The sequence below is a fragment of the Peromyscus californicus genome, unplaced genomic scaffold (genome assembly GCF_007827085.1).
Source record: "Peromyscus californicus insignis strain IS unplaced genomic scaffold, ASM782708v3 Scaffold_23__1_contigs__length_62951481, whole genome shotgun sequence".
In the NCBI taxonomy this organism is placed as follows: domain Eukaryota; kingdom Metazoa; phylum Chordata; class Mammalia; order Rodentia; family Cricetidae; genus Peromyscus; species Peromyscus californicus.
The window spans coordinates 13,005,077-13,030,359 of NW_026294534.1; the positions used below are offsets into that span (position 1 = coordinate 13,005,077).

General features: G+C 40.9%; 1 pseudogene; it reads left to right on the forward strand.

Moving 5' to 3' along the window:
- Positions 1–742: 742 nt before the first annotated feature.
- LOC128119449 (ubiquitin-conjugating enzyme E2 L3-like) lies at positions 743–8,577 on the forward strand (annotated as a pseudogene).
- The last annotated feature ends 16,706 nt before the right edge of the window (positions 8,578–25,283 follow it).

Sequence of the window (25,283 nt, forward strand, 5' to 3'; positions counted from 1 at the left end):
CAGTTCACAGGCTCATGTAGCACTAGACCAGCTCCAGGGGCTTGCTGAAGGACTTGACTTTGATATATGGACCTCTGAATTCTGTATGCTTAGGCTTTCCCCAGGTATCTTATGCTTTCCATCAGATGCGGAGTCTGACGTTCAGTACAGTGCCTCCTCAGGCTTAATGACACCATTTTCCTCAAAGGCAATGTTAAAGCTCTGAACTTTTTTGCTATTTTCTATCCAAAATTCTTTAAATCTATCATATAAAAACCCACTCTGCAGATCCTGTGATCATGATTGCTTGATTACTTCACAATGCACTACAGGGACTCATTCTCTCCAACACTTCTCACCTCGGTACTATATAAACTCGTAACGTGACTGCTGCATGGTACGGTTAAGGGGGCAGTTTTTAGTGTAGATTTCAGAGAGAGACTAGATAGAGGCATCTGGAAGAATCCAAGACAGAGAGAAAAGGTAGACTGAACATGGCCAGACGACTGGATATGGCCAGGCTATCTGCAAGAGAGGGGAGAATAGCGGGGGACAAAAAGAAAATAGAGAAAATATGGTAAGATAAGCAGGAGCAGAGTATAGAGTGAATATAGATCAGCGGGGTTATAAGAAGAATGAGCAGGGAAGTCCATGAGCTGGAGGGAGTTTAGGGAAGGGGAGAGGTGAGAAGGGCTTGGATGCCAGCATGAACTTTGAAATATGTAACTGGTACTTGTGATACTGAGGGAGCCTGGAGGCCAGCATGGGCTTTGATATGCTGATAGGTGCCACAGGCAGCCCTATGCCCTTCTGCCAGAGGTTAGGGAAGTGACTCCTTTTGGTATATGTGAACAAGTTTCACAAGTTCCTGAGGAATGCTGGCTTTACCTAACCTCCAGAAGTCCTCCTATAGTTCAGGTTGAGTCCATTTCTGGATACTTGGACTGCCTTTTGGAGTTGTGGGGATTTGGAGTTTCCTTTGAACCTGACAAGTATACACAAGAGGACTCCAGGTATTGGTGCTTCACTGCATAGCCACTGACTGTACGGATTGCTTTTAGACAGTGAACAACACAAGCCCCACCCTTCCCTTCAGCCGCTTCCTTTCTACAGCAGTTCAGGTTCCTTGGAAGAGAAACATGAGGCAAAGCTTAAAAGCCAGCACTGTATTAGGAGGCATAATCTCAAGGACGAAAAGTGAAAAAGAGAGGGGTGTGGGAAGAAACCCCTATGATTCATGACAAACTACCCAGAATGTTCCAAGAAACGCTGTGAGTCCTGAGGGCCTATGGGATATTTTCAGATAAATTCTTTAGATGCCATGCTTAGGACACTCTGCAAGAGAGAGGAAAGTGCATCTACTAGTTTCTCTTACCTGTCTATGGGACTGGTTAAGTATTCTTAATGGAAATCTGTCCTTTCCACATTCACTGTGTCTCCTAAGTCACTTAACATGGAACAAAACAGGCTCTCACCATATCAGGTCACTTACCAGGTACCTGAAGTGGGATAAGACAGAGAACTCAGGCTTCAACTTGTAGATGTGGCCACAAGTGCCCAGTGCATTCAGCATCACCAATGGATGCAGGGTGGAGCAGCTGTCCAATGGACCACAGGAGGCATGAGGAGATCACAGTCTAAACTGATGTTCAGTGTCCTTCCACAACTGTAGAAAGCGAGAGAGTTTTAAGAAAAGAGCTATTAGTACCTCTTTCCCTCTGTTGCCATGTGACATGATCATGCTCCTCTTGGTTTCTGAGGATCCTCGAGAAGGAGAAGGTATAAGCCATGAAACCACTAGGCTGTAGAATGAGACTGTTTTCACACTAGAGCAATGTGAGGTACAGAGAGAAGAACAGTCACGGAGGGAAGACATTACTGACACCAGAGTCTGGTACTCCAGAAACCGGAATGCGGAGACTGGGAACACATGGTGCCTTTTGAACTCTGAGCTGCTGCAGGACTCTGCAGAGTCAAGGGATACTGAAGGAACATGCAGTCAGTAGTGGCTCAACCTTAAAGGGTACGTGGCATCACCTAAACACAGATTCCAGGGGCTGCCACCATATCCATTTACTTGTGCCACAGGACAGAGGTTTTGTAAGCCCAGTCCACGCCATGGCCCCGTGGTGACCTAAGAAACTGCCCTCACCTGATTCCCCATTATCCTAAAGATATCTTGCGGGGAATTGATTTCTGTAACATTCAAACCTCCCATTTCTGTCTGAGGCTCCAGTTCTGATCCTCTGAGAATGTTGGCAATCACATTTAAGTAAAGATTAAAGAAAAATGAAAAATAATTTGAGCCAATTATCTCTCTGGGCCCAATCATATCTCTCAGATCTCATTAAGCTTCTTATCATGCTGGCGAGTATAATATAACTCTTCCCACTGCCCGCTGCACTGCTGGATTTGAATTAACTGGTCTGGTTCAAAGAGTGGATCGTTACTTTATCAGTTTCATTAGTATAAATTACACAGTGTTGTAATTTATGCTCTGGAAGCTGCTGCAGGCATTATGACAACAAATTTGATCGAAGTGGATGCTCAGAGAAGGAGAATACAGAATGCTCCACACCGTTTCCTCCACAGGAGTGGCTGAAAGAACGGACATCTTTAATGAGCTTCACGAATATGCTGACTCCATTTCTGAAAGAAGCCAGTACAAAAGGCTTTGCGGGCTGCGACGTAGGTCAGTGTGCTTTGAGATGGGAAGTTCATCCTTGTGCGGGCCCACGAGCTAGACATTGATAGCTTTCATTTATTTTAGCACCAGACACTACCTTCTGATGGATGTGAAGGCACTTTCCTTGCCCAACTTTATTTCTCTGAATATTTGGCCCAGATACTGCAATGCCTGCAAGGTTCAAGAGCACCCCCCCCCCTTCTTTAATTACTTTTCCTCGCTTTATGGCCCACTTTTAAATAGGCTGACTTGGGTGACCGAAGTTTAACTACCCTGCTTATAAGGCTTTACCCCTGGTGGCTCTCTCGTAATTGCTGTCAGACTTGTAGTGATCTCTTTCTAAATTTGGGGGGAAAGGTTCAAATTTTTAGTTAACCTTCATAATCTTACAATTAACATATATTTCTCATGGATGGATGGAGATGACTTTGTGTGTATTTTCTCATGTGAAGACTGGTGTGGATAACTTTCTCTTTTAGGTTTTAGACAGAAATACCAGGGTGATGAACTCATCCAAGCTGAGTTCACTGTGGACGGAGCAGAGGCTCATGAGGTCTCACTGTTATGATTTATGACTAATCTGGGGGGACCCTGAGGGTATCCCACACCTGCAGGGAACCATGCTGGGCAGATACAGCAGTGGGGCGGGCGACCCACTCCATGCGAACATGGTGGCAGGTGGACAATTCACAACCCAGAGGCTGCATCCATGTGGAAATGGTTTATTTTAGTGAGGAATAAAAAGAAAGATAGGAAAAAAGACAGAAAGGAGAGGGAGAGAGAGGGGGGTCGAGGGGGTGCATACCTCATGGGAGTAAAGCAGAAGAGAGAAAGAGAGAGAGAAATAGAAATGGGTGGAATTTTTCCTTAAGAAGAGGCTTCTACATCGGGATGCAGGGCGGTCCCAAGGGGTGGGGATCAGAACATTAACACCCACCACTCTCAGAGGCACCACTGGCAGTCAATGATTGCTGAGACAATAGCTATCACTTTTCTCCAGTGGTGTAGCCACTGGTAAGTTGCCCATTCTTTAGTAAATAATAACTCCCACAGTTGCTCATGAACGTGACGCTAGTAAAACCCAGTGCGCTGCAGAAATGTGCATGAACGTGGGAGCAGACTCACTGGGAAGGAGAGAGGTGTCAGTAGAGAGGGAGGGGTGACCCTGGCAGTGTCCACTCCCCTCTATACTCAGGGGTCAGGATTCCTGCTGTCCCGAGGAGACTTCGGAAACATTGTGCATGGCTCCAATGTCAGGGACACAATAGCGTAATGAATGATAAGGGAACATATCAAAAGGCACAGTATAAAAGAAAACAGAAGACAGTGAAAGATAAAAAGGCACCCCTGAACTGCTGGACGTGAACACCTTCATCAAATATTCCTTTGTACGTGTGTACCTGCTGGCACACTAGTGAGCTTAAAAAACTGAGAATCATACTACACATGAAAAGGAAGGACCCAGTTATGTGATCCCTAAAGTGTTCACTTTATAAAAAGACATTATTTGAAAGGAAAATATTTTTAAGGTGATAATACGTAAACAGTAATCTTAAGAAGGCTGGAGAAGTTTTGTTTTCATACTGATAAAGTAACAATAGCAGAAAGAGCTGCCACGTAGAAATGGGCTATTTTATAGTGATAAACTGATCACCTTGCCACCACAAATGCATATGCCCTTAAGAGACTGTCAGAATATATAAAACATGAACAGACAGAGAAAAAGTTACACATATATGTAACTTTTTACATGGGGGTGACAAGCATGATCTAGAGATGAACTATGCTCATGACTGTATGACTTGGTACATTTATTAAAAATTTACTGAATTATAAAAAGAAAGAAAGTTAGAAGATTGACCATATTAAGTGTCATCACAGCTCTGCTGGAGAGTAAGGAAGAAGATTTAAGTTCAAGGCCAGCCAGGGCTACAGAATAAGATGAAGACTAACCCAAGCAACTTACAGAAACATTATTTCAAAATAAAACATAAACATAATAATTCAGGATACTGTGGTAACATTCATAGTGCCTTAGGTTCAATCCCCAATACAAAAACAAAAAGCCGAAAAAAACAAAAGCAAAACCAAAAACCACACATTTCAAAATTGTTCAGATTTTAATATCTTCCCAACAATCTTCTGGAAAGCCATGTAAAATTAGTAAAGTCACAAACGACTGGAAAACTACTGTTAACCACAGTAACTAGTGTACTGCACCCATCAACTACAGAGTCAATTGCATGGGCAGTCAACTAATAGGATTCTGGAGATAGGCCATAACATTGCTACCAGTAAATTTTAACAACTAGAATTAAATATAGTATATTTACAGGACATATTCCATAAGGGAATCATAATAGTAGCTTTAAAACTAAATTTAAGGCTGGGCGGTAGTGGTGCACGCCTTTAATCCCAGCACTCGGGAGGCAGAGCCAGGCAGATCTTTGTGAGTTCAAGACCAGCCTGGTCTACAGAGCGAGATCCAGGAAAGGTGCAAAGCTACACAGAGAAACCCTGTCTCGAAAAACCAAAAAAAAAAAAAAATTTAAAACATCGCATTATAGTGTGAACGAATAAAAGTATACTTATACACAATTTGTAAAATAAAGAGGGATTTCCCAGCATGTTTCTTGAGGATTCCAATATGTAGATAGCAGAAGCACATAAGTGCTAGATGAGGAAAATAAATCTTACAGGAATCTATTGCATGTGTAGAAGGAAATTCTGTCATGACTCAATATGACAGAGCAGTATATAAACAATATCTTCTATGTCTGAGATTCACCATTAAAAGACCAGTCATGCCTGGAAGCCAAGAGATGGCTCAGTTGTTGCGAACATTGGCAGCTCTTGCAGAGAACATGGGTTCAGTTTCCAAAACTGGCATGGTGGCTTCCAGGCACCTATCACTCCAGTTCCAGGGAAACTGATGTCATCTCCTCATTTTCATAGGTGCCAGGCACACAATTAGTGCACATACAAACGAACATACAAGCAAAACACTCATTCAAATTAAATATAAGTACACAAATCTTATTGTAAAATATCAGTCTTGTTACTTAAAGACAGAGCCACATCAAATGGATGAGGCCCTACTGTAGGGATTTGTCTTCCATAGTTAACTAAGAAAGTATACAAAAATGAAAAAAGCTACGGAGCTTGAAAATGATAGGGGTCTACAAGGAAGGAAAACCAACCAGGAGTGCTGTTCATTCATACCATGGTACATTCAGGAGGCATTTTCAGGCCTCAAGACGGAGGGTAACAGAGTTAGATAATCTCCAGGAGTTTGGAAGACATATGTTAACATTTGGGATGTAAGCGTGGCTAATATTTCTAGTCCAAAAAGAGTGGGAAGTTGACAGAGACAACTTAGGATCTGTACAGAAAAGTCCCCTGAGTCTGATCATTCACATATACATGAAAGACCAGTACCCAACAGTGAGCAAGAATAGTGAGAAGGATGGAGCTGAACAATTCCCAGGGCTCACATATGACTCCAACTACTAAGGAAGAGCTTTGTCACACTTGGTGGAGCTATCAGAACACACTGACTAAAGTTCTTCAGCCTCATTGGACAGGAAAATTCCCCCTAGACTGAGGCTTCTCTGGACCTTCTCCAAGCTGACAGGCACATCTTGAGAGGACGCTAAGTCAATTAAGCACAGGTCAGAGTCAACTCTGACAGCATATTAAGGAAACACAGCCAGTGAACAAACAGCTTAAAATTCTCTTTCTGCCATCCAATCAAAATTTATGAGGCATGCAAAGATATGGGGCAATATAATTCATTGACAGTTATAAGTCAATGTATAGAAAGAGACCCATAAATGACAGGGAGGAGAGACCCCAAAGAACACAAAAGAACACTAATTACACAAGCTCCATATGCTCCAGAACGTTGAAATGAATATGAATATCCCACAAAGACAAATTTCAAAACCGAACAGAACCTGTAGGTAAGAACAGCATCAGAAGAAAAAAACATCCTGGCTGCAGTGAGCAGACAACAAGGCTCTAAGCAAAGGACCAGTAAACTGGAAGACGTGGTCCCCAAGATGATTTCCAAAAAAGGCACAGAAATACACAAAGATTAAAAACAATAAGCAAGTCATTCACTACTTCTGCATCCACAGCCCATCCTCTAACATATATACAAAGGAGAGAGGAACAGAAATTCAGTAAACAATGCCAAAATAGTTCCAAGATTTGAGAAAAAAATTTAAATTCCATGAGGTGGGGGAGGTAGCTCAGTACTGGCCTAGAAATCCCCAAACTCTGGTTTTGATCCCCAGAACTAGATAAAACTGAGTTCAATAATGCGTGCCTGGATTCCTAGCAGTAGGGAGGTGGAAACAGTAGGTTCAGAAGTTCAATGTCATCCTTGATCACCTACTGAGTTTGAGAACAGTCTAGGATGCACAGCACTCTCAACAACAACAAAAACAACAAACAAACAAACAAACAAACAAAAAACCCGAAAAGCTCACCAAATCCCAAACAGAATAAACACAAATAACTTCCACAGCAGCCACAATCCTATTGGTCAACTCTAATCATGTAAACAGAAGTCTTCCCAGCATCCAAGGAATGGTGGGTACATCACACATCATATGGAAATCACTCATCCGGCATCATGTAGCAGCAGCTAAGAGTGAACGAGAAAGGCAGGACAGCACAAAAGAAAGAGATGAGCAGGCAGGTATGCATGAAAAATCACGATGGGGATGAGAAGAAAAGGAAATAAATTAGATTTAATGAAGAAACGACACCTTCCAAAGTTATTACAATTGTATCTCATGTGTTCTGGAAACTGTGGGATGGCCAAATTGGCTACATAGAGGCAGGGGAGAGAAGTTTTTCAATGAAAATAAAAGGCCTGAAATGAAAAACACAGTGAAATTAAGTGGAACTCAGATTGCAAAATAAACTACTAATAAACTTTTAAACGTAGTAACAAAATCAACAGACGATGAACAGAGAAAGGAGAATAAAAGGTACAAAGCATTGGTGAGGTGTGCAATAATTTCAATAGCTTGAAAGGTACTTAGAGGTGTCTGGTAAAGAAAAGAGAAGAAAGGGGATGGCAGAAAAAAACACATGAACAACTAACGGCTAAGAACGAACAAGATGCAATGTATGAAATTTTAAAAATAAATAAATGAAGCCCAGTGTAGTGCAGCACACCTTTAATCCCAGCACTTAGCAGGTAGAGGCAGGCAGTCTAGCTTGGTCTACAGAGCAAGTTTCAGGACAGCCAGGGCTACACAGAGAAACCTTGTGTTGAAAATAAAAGAAAACAGAACTCTTTGTGCATAAGATCCAAGATGGTGGGAGGAGCTTGAAGAGATGGGCAAATGTGGAATGAAAAACTTCCATAACATCCAGGTTGATGAAGCTAATTTATTGACTTGGCAAGGACATATCGTTCCTGACCACCCTCCATATGATAAGGAGGCCTTCAGAATTGAAATCAACTTTCCAGCAGAGTACCCATTCAAACCACCCATGATGACATTTAAAACAAAGATCTACCACCCTAACATTGCTGAGAAGGGGCAGGTCTGTCTACCAGTAATCAGTACTGAAAATTGGAAGCCAGCCACCAAGACAGGCCAAGTTGTCCAGTTGTCCAGTCCCTCATAGCACTGATGAACCACCCAGCCTGAGTACCCATTCCCAACTGACCTAGCTGAAGAATACTCTAAGAACCAAGAAAAACCAAAAACAACAACAATTAAAAAAAAAAACTCTGTAAGAATGCTGAAGAGTTTATAAAGAAATACGGAAAAAAGAAGACTTGTGGACTAAAATCTGCCATGAGTAATTCCAGCAAGTTTGAGCAGAGACTCCATGCCACTACCTGGCATCTGCTTGGGGTAGTTACTAACTTTCTACAGTTTTCTTAATCTAAAGCAGTCTAGGCAACATGTAAAGAAGGATTTAAAAATTTAGATGTTATAAATAAATAAATAAATAAACAAACACATGATATCCTATTAAAATAGGTAATTTGTTCACTTATAACACAGCTAATATTAGGAAGAATTTCCCCCTTCACATCTGGGAAGGACAGTCTGTCCCTTCAAATTTAAATGTGGGCATTGAGCACTACCTATTAGTCAAGATGGTTTGCTCTCAAAGTCAACAGTGAATAAGAGTCGTCTCTGTCCTGACGGAACTTACAGTCCCAGTCTGAAGGTTGAAGACAATGGCCCAAGTCATCCCTGTCACAGGAGTATGAGAACAATGAAGGGAGATCAAGGCCCTGTGCACCATTACCATCTGACAGGACAGCTTACACTCATAAGACAAGTCATCCAAAGCTGACCTGGACTCACTCGGGTATCCTCGGGCAGACAAACCATACAGGAAAAGCATCTAGACATGCTTTTACAAGCTTCTGACAGAGCCCATCTACAAAGGCAGAGTGATAGGAGGTAGCATGGTGGAGTCGTGGAGTGTCTTCTCACAGATTGCATTTCTCTGGCTCCAAACCCCATCTCTTCACAACCCTGTGGTCTAAGTAGCAATATGCATTATCACAACACTCCTGCAGAGCTCCTGGGGCTCCCCTGGGGAGTAGGATCAAAGGCACCAGGATGTCACTGCTATGATTTGGGTCAGAAGCAATCCCAACAAGCTCACATGTTTGAACACTTGGTCCCTAGCTGTTGGCTCATTTTTGTTGTTGTTGTTGTTGAGGGGGTGCTATGGATCCTTTTAGGCAGGAGGTACAGCTGGCAGAGATGGGTTACTAGGGGCATGCCCAGCTTTGAGGGTCCTGGCCTGAATCATTTCTGGCCCAAGCTCTCTGCTACGTGGTCAAGGCCATGTGAGAACTGCTTGCCATTGCAAACCCAATCCTAACATGATATACTGTATTCTCTGAAACTATTTATCCTCCCTTATATCAGGTTTTTATTCACAGCAATAAAAAACTGGTAAACAAAGAACCAGAAGCCACCTTTTGAACTATTTGGGAAAAGAATGGATTCCGGTTGACACATAGCAACAGCAGCATCCCAGGTCTCCCAGCCCTGGCTGTGTCCTAACCAAGTTCCTCACATATTTCTGCTCACACTGCATTTCAGTAACTTGCACAATGATCTTGTACCAGTAGTATCCTTTGGGATTTGTCTTTGTTGCTGTGTTTGTTCATTTTTTTTGTGAAGCCTTTTTTGTTCCTACCGAGACACTTCTTGCTAAGTGCAGGGGTTTTATTAAAAGCTACCAGCTACAATGTCAGAAATGAAGAAATTGTGTGCCCTGCTGTGGCTTCCATTCACTCCCAATGTATATATATATATTCTCTGTCTCTGTCTCTGTCTGTTTGACTCTGTCTCTGTCTCTGTCTTTCTCTCTCTCCCACTGCCATCCTTGGAAACTTTAGAAAGTTAGCTCTACTTGCTTTTATTATTCATTCAAAGCAGAACATGTCTGGTACAGCACACCAAAGTCATCAGCTTCCCCCAAACCAAGTCTTGTCTAAGAGACAAAAGAAAAAAAAAAAAGCATTTACATCGCCCCATCTTGAGAAATGCAGCTTTGCAGACCATCTCCTTAACTCCAATGAAGAAATTTGGAGATGATCTCTATGTCTAAGAGCGATCACATTTATCACAGTAGACATGCAACCTAAGTTGCAGAGACGAGAAAGGAAGAGCGTGTCTGGACAGGATAAAGAGAGGAAGAATCAATTGATCGTTAGCAAGCAATGTGGATAATCCAATCAGTGGAGCTTCTCACATATGCTCACGCTGCTGAGAGAAATAAAGCCGATAGCCATTAATGCTAATCGGAAGTATATTACCCCCATGGCAAGGTCTTCCCACTTAGCAATAATCATACAGTATGATCGTCCTCTGCTGGGGACTTTCCCTCCTTCCTGTCTATTTTCCACTTTGGCTGCTGAACTGGTGATTGTTTCCTGTTTATCTACCCTCTGGGTTCCAGCACACATATACACGCATTTGCTTGCAAATGAATAAGTAAGAAGGTTATAATTTCCTTCAGCTAAGCTGCCACTGCACTATCCCACGGGTATTCCCAGGAAGAGAATGTCGTTTCTGTAGTCTCTGGTCTCCCAGAAGCAAAACAGTGGGAGAGTCTCCCTGTCTTTCATTATCTTTACTTCTGCATCTTTTCGTCATGGCTTTCTGTTTCTTCTACAGGGAGCAGTTAAGATTCATAGTTCAAAATTCAAGCTTCACGTGCTGTCTCAGACACAGGGAGGCTTTCTCTGGCCAAAGGTTTCCTCACACAGTCAAGTAAATGGAGTTCCATTTGACTGAGAAATACATTAAACACAGTTGGAAATGACTGACTTAGCAGTCATTTTTAGGACTCTTAAGAGTCATTAACAGCTGCATTTTTATGCTCTTGATTTTTTAAATCAAAAAAACACAGGGCTCATGAACAAACAGGATCAGAGAATGATTGGTAACCCTAAGAACTTACATTCTCACCAGTAAAACAACCTGTATTCCAAACACCCCTCCCTTCTTTGCCAAATACTACCTAAAAATACGGTGGAAATACAAACAGCTCTGTGAAGGCAGAGTGAGTAAGATGCTACCTGGCAAAATCTAGGAATTCTTCCCAGACGAAACAGTCTCTCGGCTGAACCTCGATTCCATGTGAAATAATCGAGGGACGGGGAGAGACTGACTGCAGGGGAGCATGCTTTAGAAAGGTAGAACTATGTGGCCTTGACACTAAAGCTCAGAGATGCAAGAGAAAGTAGGTCTTGGAGACAGAGCAAATAGAGCCAGGTAGCAGGGCTTCAGTGGCAGAAGAAATTAGTTCAAATCTTAATAGGTACACATTGACTATATCTAAACCATGAAATAACATAATCAAGTCTGTTCATGGAAGGTCCCTGGAAGCAGACGTGCGTGTTCCTCACGTGTAGTTTTGTGTAGGTATAGAATTAATTTCAACTCGGTCACACCACTGATACATCTAATTTACAAACATTTGCGGGGTGGAATTTCACTATCAGAAGACTACTTAATAATACCTTCTATTTGAGGAGTGTTCATTTTCTATTCATTGTCTTATCTTGTCACAACAGCCTTGTGAAGCCAACAGCGTGACCTCATTAACAAACAAAGAGGAAACTGAGTTTGACTCTTGTAACAGCTTTGACATTTGCTGAAGTAAGAGTAGACTCCGGGAATTCTGAAGGCTAAATTTCCTGTGACATCAGCAACTATGTAAAACGCATGCCAATATGTGGGCAATAGAACAATAGAACAAGGGACCATAAAAAACAGTAGACTCGGAAAGCGTGATTTAAAGGACATGGTTTCATCTTGGGAGTATGTCACTAATTCCACGTCTCGCTGGAGCACAAGATTTCACTTTAAGGAAAATAACAAAAGTTAACTTCAAAGACTATAGGAGAGAAATTAACCCTAGTACCTTTGACAAATTTAGTGGCATTCTCCTTGAAATTTAACATAGATTGAGCCCATTTACCTTAGCTGGTTTTACAGCATCCATTTCTTTATCAGACAGACTTCTTATGGCTGTCTAGAGATCTTGCCTTATGGAAGCTCTCTAAAACTTTAGGGGAATGGAATTGGGGCAAGGTGACAGTGCTTGCCATAAAGTCCCCAAAGCTACATGACTAGCAAACTCATAGAATATGGAACCAAAATGAACTATAGGCAAACCTCTTTCAAGGAGACTGGATTTTAAGGTGCCCAAATCCCAGAGAGTCTGGCTGGCTCCTTGGCTTAGTCACCCAACTAAACCCAGGTCAAATTAAGTTCCCTAGTATGGAAAGATTAGGCAGGGTATGGTGGTGCCTGACAATATCTCTGCCCTTGAGAGGTAGAGGCAGGAAGATCAAGAGTTCTATGCCAGCCTAGGCTACATGAGACCCTAGTTCTAAATAAGGAAACAATCAATTCATCTGGAAAAATCTTGATTTAACCACATGAGCACTTTAGAAGCTGTTTTCTCTGTGGGCTAAAGAACAAAACAGTCAGAGAGACACTTGGCAGTCAGTTGGCTGGGAAGACATCAGACATATGTGCATTATGGAGGTGCCCAGCAGCTGGAGCTGTAGGCATCTAAAAAGTTGAGAGTGACCCTGGTCACAGCTCTAAAGATACAGGAGCTAGGAGCATCTCCCAAAAGACACACAGAGTGAATTCAGACACTAAACAGTGATCTTGGCAGAAAGTCCCCAATGCAAGGACAGAAGCCACAGCCCAGAGGGCACCTGATTCCAGGGAATCCAGCTACATCTTGCCTACATTCTGACAGACAGAAACCAAGGCCACCGAATTTGAATCATTTCAACTCACACACCTGAGGGCGGAGGCACATCTTCATTTGAGAACATCAAAGCATGCCAAGAGAGAGTCTGTGGTTTGAGTCACGGTCACCAGGCTGACAGATGTGAAAAGCTGAGGATTCCTGATGCCAGCATGTAAAGTTTGACCTCCCATCCTTACACACACTCAGGTCCCTGCCTGGCCTGTCGTCCTTAAGATGCTCCTCCCCATACTGGTTCCCTGGTGTGCCACCTTCCACTGACATCTCCGCATCTCAGGACTTATTCCCACAGGCCTCCTGTTTGCCAAGACCCATGAGATGTCCCCTCAGCCCTGTCGTATGGCCACACTCTCTGCCTTTCACACAGCAAGGCATCTTCAGAGCCATGACATGGAGACACCTTGCTGCCACTATGGGAACCAATACCGAAGCACCTCAGTTGAGAAAAGGCCCTGGGTTCACCCACCATCAACTGTCTCCTTTGAGCTCCAGAATCCACATCCAACCTGCTCCTCCACAGCCCTTCACAAGATCTCATTGTATGCATTTTGTTCCAGTTGCCTGGTTTTGGGGATCAGACATTCTTGGGGTTCCACTTTAGCAATCAGATTCATTTACCAGATACTCATGTGACCTTAATGACTTTGACTATCCAGCTGCAGAGCATATGGGAAACACTGACAACCCTGAATTTCTACAAACAGCTATTGGCAAAACGTGCTCTAGCATACTGGAAGCCCAGCACCACATAAAGCAGGTGTGGTAGATTACATCTATGACATCAACACTTGGGAGGTGGAGGCAGGAGGATCAGAAACTCAAGGTCAATGTCAACTTCATGTGGAGCTTGAGGACATTCTGGGCTACATGAGACTATGTGTCAAAACAAACATAACGAGAGAGAGAGAGAGAGAGAGAGAGAGAGAGAGAGAGAGAGAGAGAGAGAGAGAGAGAGAAAGAGAGAGAGCTGACTCTCTAGGGTGTTTTATATTTTCCAAGGACAAATAACATATACTATCAGGTAGAAAGAAAAAAAAACAGTGTTTAATGTATCAAAGCCAACAGCCATCACCCACACATATGATGATGGCCCGCACTGGAGACCAGCTCCATACAACTGCTGCAATATGAATGCAGATTCAAATGAGAGGAGAGTTTATTAATATTATTTACATATCTATCTATCTATCTATCTATCTATCTGTCTGTCTGTCTGTCTGTCTGTCTATCTATCTATCTATCTATCTATCTATCTATTTATTTTGTTTTTTGGTTTTTTTTCGAGACAGGGTTTCTCTGTGTAGTTTTGGTGCCTGTCCTGGATCTCGCTCTGTAGACTAGGCTGGCCTTGAACTCACAGAGAATCCCGAGTGCTGGGATTAAAGGCGTGTGCCACCACCACCCAGCTATTAATATTATTTATGAGTAACAGTGCCCCGTGCAAAAATCAGTGCTGGAAAATGAGATTTTAGGTCCATGCAGTTATTTTATTGAAGGGTTTGGACTGGACTCATAAAAGGAATCCAAAGACTACCCCCATCTGGTGTTTAAACAAGCTGCCCCAGGTGGTATCATTGCACCTGTAAATATATGAGCACCGTCAACTTTAAGAGTTAGTAGCACTGCAAAGAGGCCCACTGAAAAGTAACCAACTTGCTTCAATCAGCACATTTTAAATAACAGCTAATCAAAGGGGAAACATTCATTTTCTCTGAACAAAAGTACTTGCTTCATTAAGCAATGTGTTGACAGCCGATATGATGAATGTAAATAGCACGTGCCTATTTTACAAGCAGCGTCACGGGGAATGAAGATACAAAGAGTGTGCTTCTGAACAGATGACTGTCTCCTCAGACAGCTTCACACCTTACTCTTGATGCACACACAAAAGGCAAACAAGTAATGGCGGCATTCCAACTTCAATTTCCAATAGAATACCACGTCAGCTACACGATCAAAACACAAACCATGAACCTCAAATAAGGGAGTGAAAAGAACCATTAGAATAGATAATTAATATTAACTGAATAAGAAACATATTCAAAAATTCTTAAACATTTTGTTAAAACAAAACATCAAAAGACACAAAGTACAAACTCCTCTGGAAATGTAAACACCCTATTTTTAAGAGAGCTTCTTATATTTCTAGTTTCTAGAATAAATTATGCTTTTTGGCAGCTGAAATCATCATTCCTTCCTCCTGTAAATATAGTGAATATTATATAAATATTTTTAGTGTCTTACAACAGGAACATGTATTAACTTGGTTGATAAAGGAGGAAATTCCAAGCAAAAATTTAGCTTGTGAAGAATATATCACCATCTTTTTTTAGTGGTTTTAAATCTTTAATTGAAAATTTCATACATGTAAAATATATTTTGACTCTATCTACCCCCATTGCCTTCCTCTAACTACCCCCAGGGCCCACCAACCCATCTCCCTCCCAACTTCACATCTTCTTTTCCTTATTACTATTTTATTATGATAATGGGTGCTTCTGAGTACCATTAGTGCTGCCCATATATGTACGATGTAGGGTCATTCACTGGGCTACCAGCCAAACAAAAGTGAGTCTCCCTCCTTCAGCGACAGGTGAGACCTCATGAGCCCCTCCCCTTCCCACTGATGGAACTTAGCTAACTCAGAATATATTCCTTTTTTCCCCTTGTGTTTTAATGTACACAAATCAAGGAATAGTAGATTTGTGGGAAAATCCTTACATACTTTGTTTTCATAATACATAAAAATCATGTCTCCAGATGCCTTCGCCAGTGTCATATTGGAGAAAGACAGTCCCAGGTATCCAATTGCTTCTTCCTGTAGTGATTCATAGAGCCGTGTTTGGGTGGATATGAGTCCCACAGAGAGCAAATGAAAAGTGTAATTGACAACACCATCCCTTCTCCTAAAGACTGTCAGGCTGAAACCCCAGGAAGAAGCAAGTCCCAGACAAAAACACCCTTTGGTGTAGTGAGATGCCTCCTATGGGGGGTAAAGGAGGCATGTGCAAAGCAGCAGGTGTATCTCTTTGGGTGGCTGCCTGAGGGAACCAGCCGGAGTGATTTCATTTTAGAAATAAACCTACATCACTAGTGACATTGCATCATGGGGATCTCCCCACACTGAGCTCCAACATGTGGTATTTCACTGCCCAGCAGCAGAAATAATGGCTTCTCTGGTAGGAGACCCTGTCCATGCCAACAACAGCGCTGAACTTTCTTCCCTCCAAATACCCAGATCATTTTTCTTTATTTAGGTGCAATTGTACTGAACACAAATCTTGCTCCTACCGTATCATCTTGAATTTGTAGTTGGCACTTAAAACTACTGATTGATGTCCTCAAGGGAAGCCTGTTTGCTTTGTTTTATTCCATAGTATCTAAGCATCAAGAATAACACACGCTCAGCAGTTACATATTGCACAAGTCCATGAATGTCTTTCACAACCTCATAAGCATTGAGGGTCCAAATATAGAAATTTGCTATTTCACCTTAGAGACAGTTCATTCCTTATGAATGCTTAGCCTATTACAGAGTTCCCTTTTGAAGTTACCTTGTCACAATATGGCAGTGCCTTTATTGTGTCATCTGAATCTATAAGTTGCTGTGATAAAACAATATGACCAAGGTGACTTTCAGAAGGAAGAGTAAATTTGGTCTTGTGGTTCTGGAGGGATAAGAGTCCATCATGGCGAGGAGGCATGGCAGCAAGAGGCAAGGATGGTGCCAGGAGGCAGGAATAGGGAATTGAGAGATCCCATCTTCAAATGCATGAATCCTTCAGATGCAGAAGCATCAAGCAGAGAGAGAGAGAACTAAAAGTGGGAGGAGGCTTTAACTCTCAAGGCTCACCCCCAGTGACATACTTCCTTTAGCAAGGCCACACCTCTTAAACCTCACCAAACAGTGCCACCAACTGGGGACCAAGTGTTCAAATATCTGACTCCATTTGGGGAGGCTTTTTTCATTCAAACCACTGCACATTATTGGTTCTCTGAGATTCCTGTTGTCTTCTTAACACAACAGGATTGATATATTGATGGATTTTTAGATACTTCTTAGAAAAAATATCATTAATTTATTCACACTGCAAATGGGAAAGGCAACATGAAGTGCATGTTTGAAGACAGTGACTTTAGATCAAATAATGAATATTTAAAAAATGACATACTACTCCATGGCTGCTGGTTGTCCATGTACGCAACTGCTTTCTTCTCTGATTTTATGTGAAAGCCATTTGTTCATCTCCAAGGATAGAACTTTGAAGACTTAATGATTACTGACTTGAATGCCCACACCCAAAGCTTGTTTAGATAAAACTGATGATGAAAATCATTCCTAACACCATTGAACTATATAGTTTTAAATAATTTATTATAGCACCTATGAATAGTCCTGTTTGAAGAATCATATTAGCTGGGAAAATATTACCTTCTACAATATAAAAAAAAAGCATGAAGTCTTTCAATCTTAAAACAACTATGAATTCTTGCCCACAAAACATTCCAAAGAGGTGGTGTTTGTCAATGGGTAGACCTGTAACTACCTAGAACTATGGAAGACTCTAGGCTCATTCATGGCATGGATCTGTGCTCTTCATGTTCAAGGTCAATGTCTTCATGTTCAGCCAGTGGCTGGGCAGAACCTGGTCACTGACTCTCTCACTGTGACTACACCTGGGAAGGGAGGCTGAGATATGTATGAAGAGGGAAAATTAGCTTTCAGTCTGTGGGGCAGCTGGACAGACAAGCATGCATCTTATTATATATGTTAACATCTCTTCCACTGATGCTGTTCTCTAACTTCTGCCATCCAATAAGACAAAATAATGTATTCTCTGTAGGAGAAAGATCATTCTAACAAAAATATCCAGTAGTTTCCTTTCTTAATCTTCCCACACTTGCTTGAAAATTTGATTCACTTATTAAAACTCACCATCCTCTCCTGTGAAATAAAGTCGTTCTTGCTGTCATTAACTAAAATTTCTATTTCAGAAATCAAAGAACGTTTCTCTGTGAAGTTGCTTTCCTTTTGACTATTATCATCAATACCCACTGACCCAGTTGCCATATCAATCTTGCCTCCCTGCTGAAGCAGACCTGCTTGCCCTGTGCCCCAAGTCCACAGAAGCCCAAAGCTTCCATGCAGGTATTTCCTGTTTTCCTCCTCCAGTCAGGTCAGAGTGACTTCATCCTCAGTGTGTTTTCACCTGCTGCTTAGTAAAGCTGTCCTCACGTAATTTAGGGTCCATGTGACAGCTGTATTTGTAACCCAACAGATGTCTAGATAGTTAAAGTTACCCTGGAGTGTGGTGCCAGGGGACTTGGAGCCCTTTGAAAGTGGTCCAGTATTTATTATTTTTGCTCTGGCATAGTCCCAAGGGATGACAGCAGATGTGATGAGTGCCCACTGGGGCATCTTTACTTGTCTTCGTTCTTTATATCCTTTCTTAACACCCAATAATTCTTAGTAACAAACTACAGGGTCTTGGCAACGCAAGTCAAAATAGCACCTTGAATATAACCAATTCCCTCTAACGAGGTCAACAGGAGTCAGGAGTCACACGTTTGCCAAGCAACAGACACAGAAGGTAGGAGATGTTGCTTTGCTGTACTGAACAGAAGCTTGAGAATTCATAAGCAACACAGCATCGAAGGCCAATGATATACAAGCTATCTATCCCATTTCACCCACCAAGATGAGAATTCACAAGAAAATAAATATGGATTTTTTTTAGTAGAAGTAATTGAATTTCGCTATCCTTCCAACTACTATAAATATCCTCTATGTGTTCTTATTTAAATTTTCTTGCATTATCCCAATTGAGCTGTCAATCATTTCCTTGGAGTGCAACTTTCCTCCCACCACTCTCATATCTTGCCTTCCTGCTGCTTCATCAAACACACAAGCACACATACACACACACACACACACACATACACACACACACACACACATACACACATACATACACACATACATACACACAAACACACACAGACATATACACACACACAGACATACACACATACGTACACACACATACACACATACACACACACACACACACACACACACACACACACACACACACACACACACACACACACAGCCCAGAAATTCATATGCACCGAGGTGGCAAAAATGAAGCAGTTACTGATGCCAAGAACACCCTGCCATGTTTGCAGGGCACAATATTTTAACCAACATTTATTTGTGGTATGGCTTGTACTTGTTTCATGGCCAAGATGAACAGACTCAACTCAGAAATTAGAATCTCTGAGCATAATGAGAACCTGACAATCTTTTAACAGCAGGAGAAAATATGATCACAGGACTGTAAAGCCAGCTCTACAGGGTGAGTCCTATAGACGGGCCAAAACTTCTTGGCACCATTCATCAGCCTTACAACACAAACAGTTCATGCTCACTAAGCAGTTGTGAGGCCAGTTTTCTCTTAAAGGTCCTATTTACCTCACAAACACACAAAGTTTTCAAACTTGTGATGAATCTAATTCACTTATTTTCTATGCACACAATGCAACATCACAGGAAAAAAATGTGCATTAACATATTTTTTCTTCTAAGGCCACTGACTTTTGTTAACTTGAATTAGAATTTAGGATAGTTTGGGGTAAGTAATCATTCATGGAGGGTTGTTTTGTTGTTGTTGTTTTTATTTTTGCCCAAAAGACCAGAGCTAAAATGAAGCCTTATGTTTGTGTAGGTGGGAATAATTGACTATTCATTTATTAATGAGGTTCTAGAATAAGACCCAACTGACAAAGTATGAACATAGGAAATATTATGCCTTTTAGTAACAAATTATAAATTTTATAAATTTAATATTGAAAATCTAGTAACTTTTTGTTTTCAAAAACATTAATTCAGAGAGATGTTTCACTTGTTAAGAGTGTTTGTGGCTCTTCCAGACAATCTTAGGGCAGTGTACAGACACACACCTACACATAAATAAAAACATACACATGAGTAAACTATTATCAACTGCTGTAGGATGTTCTGTATGTTAAATGTGTTGCTCTGATTGGTTAATAAATAAAACACTGATTGGCGAGTAACCAGGCAGGAAGTATAGGTGGGACAAGGAAAGAGGAGAATTCTGGGAAGTGGAAGGCTGAGGCAGAGAGATGCTGCCAGCCGCCACCATGACAAGCAACATGTAAAGATACTGGTAAGCCACAAGCCATGTGGCAAGGTATAGATTAATAGAAATGGGTTAATTTAAGATGTAAGAACTAGATAACTAGAAGCCTGAGCCATTAGGCCAAACAGTTTAAATAATATAAGAGTCTGTGTGTTTATTTTATAAGTGGGCTACGGGACTGCTGGGATTGGTGGGAGCTGGAGAGAAATGCTCCAGCTACAATCAACTAAAACTGCAAATATATAATAACAAGTACTTGCAAGTAGATTAAGCAGTTCTTTATTTGATTACAATTTTTTGTTACTAATACATTTATTTTAATTCAGAAAATTGTAGATATTTAATGGGAAATTTGAAGGCTGAATGGACATGGTATTAGTGATCCTGAGAAGATTAAGTAAAAAATAATTACAATTTGGTTCCAGTGTTTCCTTATTCTGTGAATGATTTGGCATCTGATTCCAAAGAGAACATGATCATTAACGAAATATAATCTCATCTAATTCCAGAAAAATAACCTGGGGTCATGTATTTCTAGACATCTTCCTTAGTATGGTACATACAGTCCACAGAAGTATGTCTTAGATGTCCATTTCTACAACAAAATGTCTGAGTTAACCCATGAGAAACAAAGATTTCATTTAGCCCACAGTTCTATATGCCTGAGTCCATAACTAGATGGCCCTGTTGTTTTGGGCCTGTGGGGAGCAGCGCACAGCAGAAAAGACATGGTGGAGGAAGCTTGTCTCCCCCATAGACGGGACCCAGGGTCCCTTTCAAGTGCATGTCCCGGTGACTTGAGGAGTTCTTCCCACCAGGTTCTACCTCTTTAAGATTTTCAACCAGTAGCACCCTGGGATGGGGCATTTAGGGGACAGTACACTGGAATGTTTTCATAGCAGCTGCCATTTACGGCTGCGGCAAGGTCTTTGCATCCATGATTACTCTCCAGAAGAATGTGATGTGTTGGATCTTCGTGTCCCATGAATTTCCAGTCCTGTTTGTAGTGTCATGAATTTATACAAGGAAGAGCTCAAATAAAACTGACTGTATTTTGATTCTATTAACGCTTCCTACATAGCCAAGTATTCTGAACTGAACTGAGGAAGGGTGAGTGGTCTCCTGTGGCTCATACTCCTTTGTCTTCACTGTGTGGGCCACACAGAACATGGATACTTCATTTTAAAGGTAATACAGTTGGAGTGGGCACTGGAGAGATGGTTCAGTGCTTAAGAGCCCATACTGTTCTTGCAGAGGACTTGAGTTCCATTCCGAGCATTTATATCAGGTGCCTGTGAGTCCAGCTCCTGGGAATCTGAGGCCCTCCTCTGACCCCCACTGGTACCTTCACTCACATACAGACATTCCCACACAGGCACACATACATGTAATTTAAACACAAATGTAAACCTTAACCAACATGAAAGAGAATCCGACACCACAAAGGTTGTCCCTGTGGCGGTCTCAATCTTGAAGTAATAGGAGTTATTGTGTTTTTCCCATCTCCTGCCATGGATCAGGCAATGGAACCTACAGAGCAGGCAAAGGAATGGTGGAAAAGATAGGCACCCAGCAACCCTGCCAAGATGAAACATGTTTCATAGAAAACAACATACTAAAGATCCGTTCTTATCTTACAACCACTGACGAGTAACAAAGATAGACAAACCAAAACTGAGAGTCTGACCCCATTGCCCAGGGTGTAAGCTGAGTCCCCCCTTCCTCAGATCTCTGCATGCAGACTCAGACACAAAGCGCTTCCTTTCCTTGACACCTGAAGATTTCCACTCATCTTCCCACATCTGCCTAAGGCTCAGGAAACGTTCTGGGCTCCTCATTCATTCACCAGATAGAATCAGCCATGCTTGCCTTTGTACCCATAGCAAAGCCTACACAGGCACTAATGCAACATTGATCAGTCTCTAGTAGACTCTGAATTTTCTCATGAGAAGCATAATTACACATATACAGCAAAGTGTCATTTGAGCAGATGATAAGCGCTCAATGGGTGCTTGTTGAATGAATGGAAAAAAAAAAAAGCAAAGCCCAAATTCAAATGGGGGCATAAACTCATCCAGCCTCAAGAGTCTCCTGTGTCATTTGCACTCAGGCGACCCTCCTTTTAATCTGTCAGTGGCTCCTTAACAGTAACATAAACCACTTGATTATGTATGACATCCAGAAGTTGCATATTTAATCTCAAGAACTGGATAACTTTGGCGATAAGTATGGGCCTGTGAAAAAATCACAAGAACCCACCATCTCTTGCCCCCACTCACCTGGGTACTATTTGCTGTTTGCTACAAGAACACTTAGCAAATGTCTATCCCCAGCAAAATTTAAGCATGTGATAGAGTTGTCCACCACAGGAGCTGCAGTGCACAGTGGATGCCTGGAAGTTACCATCTTGTACCAGAATTTTACTTTCTGCTCTTTAAGTGTGACTATTTTAAGAATTTCATATAAGTGGTTTCGTATAGGGTTTTATTCTATGCCTGGTTTTGTTTAACCATTTATTGTTTTTTTCAGTTGGACTCACGCAATTGTCAAAACTTACAGAATCCTTTTTCTTTTAATGCTGGGTAATGTTCCAGCACAGGCATATACTATTAGTTCTTTATCCAGGCATCTGTTGGTCATCATTTGGAGCTATGCATGTCATGTTGTGAGCAACTTCTACTAATATGCTCAAAGAATTCATTATAAATCTAAGAAATAATAGAGAAGATAGTGAGATAACATGTCTTTAAAATACTTGTTAAACCCATGTCAGATGTGATACTCAAAATCTTAGCACTCAGCAGTAACGGCAGGAGCTCACTGGCTATATAGAGAATTCCAGACCAGCCTGGGCAACATAGCAAGACCCTCTCACAAAAAATAATGTTCATACTCTGTAATTGTTTATTTCAAAAGAAGTAAAAGAAGAGATAGGAAAATAAGGTTAAAATATTTGATAAATAGAAAGTAAATCATGAGACAACATTATAAATCTAAATATATTTGCCTCCAAATAAACGCAATATATGTATATATATGAAAACTTTAAACCTAATTCTGCTGAGAATGATACAATTTGTAAGGCTAGAAAAGGCTGAAACAAAAAAGTGCAGGGATTCATGGCACAAAATCGTAATTCAGAACAATGGGGACACTAGTCACATATTCCGAAGTGGATTTGTAGCAAGAGACATATTGGTGATAAAGAAAAATATTTCACAGTGAAAAATGGGGCCATTCCAACAAGGCAACATGCAAATTATAAATTTTATGCAAGTAGAAATGTGTATTTTAAATGGATGAGACAAATTTTATAAATCTATGAACAATTTTTACAGAAACTGAGAGAACAAGCAGACGGAGCTATTATTGAGGAGAAAGGTACTTTGAAAGGCATAATAAATACATTTAGTCTTAAGCAGCCAATAGGAAACACTGTCTCCAATCAATACAGAAGGACACATTTTAGATGAACTTGGACACTGACCGAGAGTAACAACTTATGGGCAAACAAAGCAAGCTAGCACAGCTTCAGAGGATTGCCACCATGCAAGGCATGCCTCTGGTTACACAGAAGATATTGAAAAGAGAACTAACCAAACTAACCAAATATCTGAAAATGCAGCAAGTTGCCCTAAGAAATGCCCTTTGTCAAACAGAAATCCTAATTGGGAATGTAAAAATATATAATAACATGATGATAGGAATTAGTCATCATGAAATGCAATTAAAGAGGAAATAAAAATAAAAATGGACTCTTAAACACATGTCAGACAGGCAATGTTAAAAATAATGATAATACATAAATCAAAACAATACACAGAGAACAAAAGAATAAAGATCCAAATTTAATGCCAAATATGATAAACTTCAAGAAAGGCAGTAAAGACAATGTGTTTGTTCTTTTGAAAAATATAATAATAATAATAATAATAATAATAATAATAATAATAATCAACTTAGCAAAATTGTAGAAAAATGCAAAGTACAGATCACCAGCTACTATGGATCTGAGAAATTCAATAAGCTGTTGTGAAATATTTATAGATGAGCCTTTGCAACAAATATGAACATTTAGGTGAAATTAGTACCCTTTAAGAGAAAAATCTCAAACACTTAACCCTACTGCTAATGGAAACAGTGAACCGCTTAGTTAAAAAACTAAATCTGTAACATAAAACCTCCAGGGCTGCGGAGACTTACAAGGAGGAGGACTGGAGTTCAGGTACCCGCAGCATCCTCTGAAAGCCAGGGAGTTGTACTGGTTTACCCATAGTCCCAGCTGGCAGGAGGCAGAGGCAGGGGATCCCCTGAGCAAATGGCCAGCTAGATGAGAAGATTCAGTGAACTGAAATCAGCAAGAGACCCTGCTTCATTTTATAAAATATAAGGAGACTTCCAGAATCAGCAATGGAGTTGCATACATGTGCACACACAAACACACACACACACACACACACACACACACACACACACACACACCTATGAATATGTACATATATACATATACAGCATATACAGTCATATATACATATGTTTTTCAAAAAAAAGAAAAACTTTTAACTAAAATATTTATGTCAGAAGGGATTCACTGATGAATTCTTTTTGGCTATCAAATTTGAAATAATGTTAGACATAAGTAATGAAGGAATAATTTGAGCAGCTAATTTGCTAGCTGCCAAAAAAACTGATGAAGACATCACAATGGGAAACTCATGCTCATATTATTCTCATGAATAAGAAAAGTAAATTTCCTCATGTAAATGAATGGTCTAGAATTACAATGACATTGATCTTTCAAGGCCTGGTTTCTGGGTATCTTATCAAACATGTAAACACACATGCACACTCCTTTCTTCAAGTTCACTGGGGTCAATAACAGACCAAGTTCAGAGAATCAATCTCCCCACCTCATAACTACTTTGCTTCCTTATCTGTGTGGAAATGTCTCTCCATGGTTGTCTGCAGCTCAGCTCTGGACACCCACTTTAACAAGCATGTAGGCAGATTCTAAATTTCCAGCTATAAGCACATCTGTATGATTTCATCATAGCTGTTATCAGGTGATGATTCAAATGTTCCTACAGCCTTATCCTCTGTAATTATTACCCTTGGAAGCCTTGCAAAAAAAAAAAAAAAGAATAAGGAAGACATACGAG